Source organism: Vespa mandarinia, chromosome 23 (genome assembly GCF_050613455.1).
Source record: "Vespa mandarinia isolate Hongniang chromosome 23, ASM5061345v1, whole genome shotgun sequence".
NCBI classification, from domain to species: domain Eukaryota; kingdom Metazoa; phylum Arthropoda; class Insecta; order Hymenoptera; family Vespidae; genus Vespa; species Vespa mandarinia.
The window spans coordinates 1,573,444-1,580,000 of NC_140832.1; the positions used below are offsets into that span (position 1 = coordinate 1,573,444).

At 30.1% G+C, this 6,557-nt stretch overlaps 1 protein-coding gene across 1 annotated transcript in view; it reads left to right on the forward strand.

Moving 5' to 3' along the window:
* Positions 1-4,761: 4,761 nt before the first annotated feature.
* Dop2R (dopamine D2-like receptor) overlaps positions 4,762-6,557 on the forward strand; it is a 144,342-nt gene continuing 142,546 nt past the window's right edge. Inside the window, exon 1 of the mRNA XM_085663609.1 lies at positions 4,762-4,833. The gene's annotated coding sequence lies outside the window, so the exon portion shown is untranslated. The remainder of the gene's footprint in view (positions 4,834-6,557) is intronic.

Below are 6,557 nucleotides of genomic sequence, written 5' to 3' on the forward strand. Positions count from 1 at the left end.
CCTTTTTTTTTTTTTTTTTTTTTTTTTCCCGTAGCAACGCAAAGTCCGATGAATTCACATGAGAAAGAGAAGACTGCAATCCTTAATCCGGCTTCTTCCGCAATCTTTCGCTTTCTTCGTGACACGAACGTTCTTGAAAGGATAGAAAGATACGTACGTCATAGGTTTTTTTTTTTTTTTTTTCTTTTTTCCTTTTCTTGGCCCTTTTCTTTTATTATTTTTTCTTTTTCTTTCTCCTTTCTTTCTTTTTTTTTTTTTTTTTTTTTTTTCATCTCTCTAGGATCGTGTATATCCATTCGTACGAACGGCATTCAGGCTCTCCTTCATTCGCTCCTCCTTCCTGTATCCGTTCATCCTTCGGGGCACCTTTGCCGATCTAATTTGAGATTAATGAAGCCATACTGGAGGCACGGCATTCAACGTTAGAGAGACGAAAAGATTCAGAATGATTACATTTACATATCTCGTTGATATCTAGCGTCGAGATGTCACTGTGTAAATTATTTTCTAGAGAAAGCCTGGGAAAGAGAGAGAGATAGATAGAGAGAGAGAGAGAGAGAGAGAGAGAGAGAGAGAGAAGTAAAGAATAGAAAAGATTGAGAAACGAGCTGCAATGGAAAAAGCAATTTTTACATCACGAATATACGATATTCTTTCAACTTTCAATGACTTGCCTGCTGGAATAAATCCAAAAGACTAACTTCTCTCTTTCGTGAAAACGAAACAAAGTAAATGCCATATTATACCGAGAGAGAAAGAGAGAGAGAGAGAGAGAGAGAGAGAGAGAGAGAGAAATGTGTCAATCCTGTGAATTATGTTTTCGTCTTAATATCGAAATATTTTACCTCGGGGAAAAATAGGTCAAATGCTTTGGAATTAATGATTAAAAAAAAAAAGGAAAAAGAAAAAAAAAAGAAGAAGAAGAAGAAGAAGAGAAAGAAATTGGAATTATTTATTTTACACGGAGTATGACTAAAAGTTTCGAATTTGTTAAATCTAAGTTCCTGGGGCTTATAGTTCTTTTTCTTTTTTTTTTTTTTTTTTTTTTTAATATGAAATAAAAAAAACATATTATCCTAAAAAGTCTCTCTAAAAAAAAAAAAAGAAAAAGAAAAAAGGAAAAAAAATGAAAAGAATTAATTGATTTTCAAAAATTAATTAAAAACTTTTGTTCTGCCCTGTACATCCGTACTAAAACGTAAGCACACGAGTGTTAAAATATGTCGCATTATTAATATAAAACCATTCCTTATATAAAAGGCCCGTGAAAAAGTAAAATATCGTTTTTTTTCTTTTTTTTTTTTTTTTTTTTTTTTTTTTTTCGTTTAAATTATTCGCCTACGTGCGTCATGTCGGGCTATTTTTTTTCTATGAACTTTTTATCGGCCGATCAATTTTGAACGTATAAACGTTGCGCTCATCGATATCGGGGAATACCGAGTGCGAGATAGACAATATGAATTTTGACGACGTCAAATTGTTTTTATCGAATTTCGTTGTTGTCCGATAAAAATTATTTTTCATTGATCGATTTAGATTAACGAGAAAAATACGAATTTTTCTTTAATGCAATTAACATATGTGTGGCTTAAATTAAATTGTATTTAAAGAAAAAAAGCAAAAAAAAAAAAAAAGAAAAACAGAAAATATTATTCTAATCTTTCGGAGATATAATCGTGCGAATGACGAAATTTATCTATGATTGATCTATTTATTAATTACATTCTACGTTTGAACGAATTATTTCATTATATTAATATTACGTTAGGATAAAGAAACAGAGAGGCTAATACTGACGAGGCGACTATTTTAATTTTGAAATTAGGTATTCAAGCTCACGTTTCTATGTTTAATAAGTAAAAAAGAGAAAGAGAGAGAGAAAGAGAGAGAGAGAGAGAGAGAGAGAAGAATATCAGTAAATTCTGCGCTTCGAAGATGCTTTTCTAGGCTCGTTATCTGATCGTATTTATTATTTCCTTTTTTTTTTTTTCTTTCCTTTTCTTTTCTTTTCTTTTCTTTTTCTTTTTATCATCATCTTTATTAAAAGTATCGCATTTTTTCGTTTTTTCTTATTTCCTTACTTTTTTATTTTCATTTTACTTTTTTCTTTCCTTCTTTCTTTTTTTTTCTTTTCTTTTTTTTCTTTCTTTTTTTTTTTTTTCTTTCTTATTTTGACCAATTAAATACACAAGTTAACAAAATTGAAATGAATTTAAATAAGAATCAATTTTGAGTGTCTCTTAGTAAGCATTCGTTTCTTGCAATAAAACTTATTAACGTTTAAGTCTCGTAAATAATTTGATTACATTTCAAACCAACAGCTTTCGACTTCGTTCGAGAGTTGTTGACTATCGGTACTCTAAATCCCTTTTGCTCGAATTACATTTAAAGCACCGTTACCTGTGTTTAATCCATGAAATGGCTCTTACTCCATGTCCTCTAATGCATTCCATACTCTCTCTCTCTCTCATTCTCTCTCTCTCACTCTATCTGTCTGTCTGTCTGTTTCTGTCTCTCTCTGTCTCTTTCTCTCTCTCTCTCTCTCTCTCCCTGTCTCTCTCTCTCTCTCCTTCCCTCTCCGACCATCTGTGGGACCATTACTACTTATTGGCGGACATTAAGTGCAGGACGTGACGAGGATCGATAGCTCGTGAGATTGATACGGCTTTACTAATGCGAATATCCATTAGTTTTACGAGGATCATCGTATGATCAAGGACCTTACATCTCTCCTTCTTCTCGTCCTTTTTTTCTTTTCTCTCTCTTTTTTTTTTTTTTCTTTTTTTCTTTTTTATTTCATTTTATTTCATTTTATTTCATTTCATTCGTATTTTGTTTTATCAACCTCCCTTTTTTACATGTCCCCCCAAATCCACCCCCCCGCCCCTCACCCAAAAAAAAAAACAGATAAATATGATACTTCTCAATTATTTCTAATCGACCGTTCATTAACGTTCGAATATTTATCTTCTATTCTTTACTATCGATTTGAAAGAAATGATTATTTCAAGAAACGAATTTACACGAAGAGATTTATCTCTCATTATTTTAGGTATTTAGAAATTTTTAGATTTAGAAATACAAATAAAATTTTTTTGAGAAATTTATCGAATTTATTACAAACCATAGACTCATATATAAACATATATTGGAAGTCTTGATGTTAACGTATATGAATAAAAATTCTTATATTCATTTTGTATTACATGCCGTATTTATATATATATATATATATGTACATATATACACACATATTTTCAGTATTACAAAATAGAAAGAGACGTGGTTGAAGAATGTAGTTCGTTAGAGGAAAATTCGTTTAAAATTCTTCAAAGGTTTACAAGCAAAATGGTTTTGCGAACACGAGCAATGTTGATTTTACAGAGTTCGTCGTTATTCGCATTCGATGAAGATAAAGAGAGAGAGAGAGAGAGAGAAAGAGAGAGAGAGAGAGTGAGAGAGTGAGAGCGAAAAAATAAAAAACTAAAAAAAGAATTTAAAAAAATAGGAGAAAAAGGATGAGCAAATGAAAAAAAAAAAAAAAGAAAAAGAAACAAAAAAAAAAGGTGAAAAACAAATTAGAACAACGATGTGGCCGAGAGTTTGTAAACTTATATCTATCGTTGTGCTATTGCTAATTCTATGTCATAATAACGTTTGTGAAAAAATTTTCTGATCTACGACAAAAGTGAGTTGTTTATTAAAAAGTTCTGATTACTTTCTATTTGATGATCGCGTAATTTTTTTCTACCTTTAAAATTCTTTTTCTTCCATTTAATTTTGTTACCGATACGACGAGGAAAAGATATTTTCGTGCAAATCGTCAAATCGTATTTGATGTCTATAACCAGAGAGTTTATATAAAATGGGAATAGGGAAACGATGGTGGTTACTAGGGGGTGATGAAGAGCAAGCAACGGAACTACAAGATTTAAAGATTTTATATGATTACTCTTAAGGATTATATAGTTAAAGGTATAGGAGATTAAAGTTGGAAGATTAAAATTTGAGAAAAGAAGTATCTCGTTAGTTGTAAAAAGATGACGTGGTAGTTAGAGAATGTTAGTTGGGACAACAAGTTAAGGATGTAAACGGAGTAAAGTGAGGAAAGGATAAGGTGAAAGGAGTATGCTAAAAAGGGATAAGGATTATATCTACATAGAGGCAAATCTTTGGATCTTTACCTTTAGATATTCAAAGTTTCTTTAAGATTTCTTCAGAGACTTTCTTCTATGTAAGAACTATCTTTTAAAGAGAGTTATCGTAAAAATTGAAATTAATTTCAATTTGTAATTAAAACTTCTCTTTCCTTTATTCTTTTTTTTTTTCTTCTTTTTTTTCCTCTCCTTCATTCCTTTTTTCCATTCTCAGATTTCTCACTACGATCTATTTATTATTTCAAAAAATTATTATTCATCGTAATATTAAAGAGAAACGAATGATAACGTTAACAATGCTTGTTATGATTAATTCATTATTAATATTATATTGTACATAATAAACAGTATTCTGTTGAGGTATACAGATACGTATACAAATACTGTTAAATGTGGAATATTACGATAATATTATTGTCGTCAAGGTTATTACGTCTGTTTTGTTTTGATAACGAGATAAGACACGTCGTTCGGTTTCTATTAGACTTCGTTGCTTCGAGAAAGAAAAGAAGAAGGGGAAGGAGAGTGGGGTGGGGGGAAGGAAAAAAAACGAAACGTAACGTACACGTTAATCACGCAAGAAAGTTCTTAGTCAGTCTAATAAAAGCCATCGACGTAGTAAGACGTTCCGTAGATAACTTACGTTTAATATATTCCGTCAAAGTTAATTATAAAAGTAATAAAGCCAATATATTTTCTTACACACACACACACACATATATATATATATATATATATATATATATATATATAAACTTATTATATAATAATTTAAAAGATAAACGCTTAGGTATATATTATTAATTAATTAAGCGTATTAATGATTGTGTTCGTTCGAGTTTGGATCATTTGAAAAACTTTTTTACTACGAAAGAAATAATTTTGATTAGAAAGTTTTTTCTAACAATAAGATAAAAGAACACGTTTACGTTTTCGTTATCATTCGTAATCGAAAAGTGTCGATACATTAAACGTTATCGATGAAATTCTTCCTTGGAAGGAGCTTAGAGTCAAGGACGCCTCATTGAAGTTAAGATTAGCCTAAGGCAAAAGCAACCGATCTAAGATCATTCTCTGTAGCGTGAGAGTATTGGAACTGGTGCATATATACACACACACACACATAAGGAGAGAGAGAGAGAGAGAGAGAGAGAGAGAGAGAGAAAGAGAGATACGCACACCAACGACTGATCCATTCCTAGGCTAATGAATTTCTCGGTGAAATGGCAAATCGAGATCCCAATTGTGGGATATTATTCGAGCGATCGATGTGTTTGGTGCTAAGGTAGTTTACAATTATCCTATATATATAAAGATATATATATATATATATATATATATATATATATATATAGGATGATGTGCACACGCACATACACAAACGAATCAATATTGCGACGTTCCAAGGGATGATTAATTTTCTCTATAAGCTTAGAATAGAATAGATCTATCGATCCTTTTTATCCATAAATTCTCTCTTTTCTTTTCTTTTCTTTTCTTTTCTTTCCTTCTTTTTCTTTCTTCTTACTTTTCTTTTTCTTATTTTTTCTTTTTTACGAAAGAAAAAAGACCTTCTTCTTCTTCTTCTTCTTCTTCTTATTCGCAATGCATTCTTTTGTGATCGTTTAGGCACTCGTTCATGCGAGCCGACTACCAGTCACGAAGAATATTCGATAGAAATTTTCTGCTGATTTTTTCGTACCTATGAAATATCATATCTTTCTTTTTTGATATTGATAGATGAATTTTCTGAATGACGAAGATCTTAACTGATATATATATATATATATATATATATATATATATATGTATATATATATATGTATGTGTATAGATACTTCTATGATAGGTAAGATATGAAAGCCATCGAAATTCATAGAGCCTCGATCAATTTCAAGATCTTAAAGAACGTCGTACTCTATATTGACACGTTTTATATTCGTCATTTTATTTCCTCTCGCGGTTAATTTTCTCTCTCTCTCTCTCTCTCTCTCTCTCTTCCCCTCTCTCTCTCTCTTTATCTCTATCTCTTTTCCTCTTTCATTTTCTTATTTTTATTCTATCATATTTATACCTTCGAATAACTAGCGACAAATACTCGATGAATTTCTAAGGTACATATCTATTAAACAAACGAACGGATGCATCTTAAGACATTATTAAATGTTATCAAAAAAAAAAAAAAAAAAAAAAATAATGATACATAATTATTTGACAAGAATTTATTTATTATTTCATAATTTATCATTTAATTGCTTGTTCCTTTAATTTTCATATTTCTTATCGTTAATATAATAATACATTTTATATTTATTTTCAAAGTTAATCGATTATAAGAGAAAAAAAAGAAAAAGAAAAGAAGAAAGAAAGAAAAAGAAAAAAGAAAACTTTGTAATATTT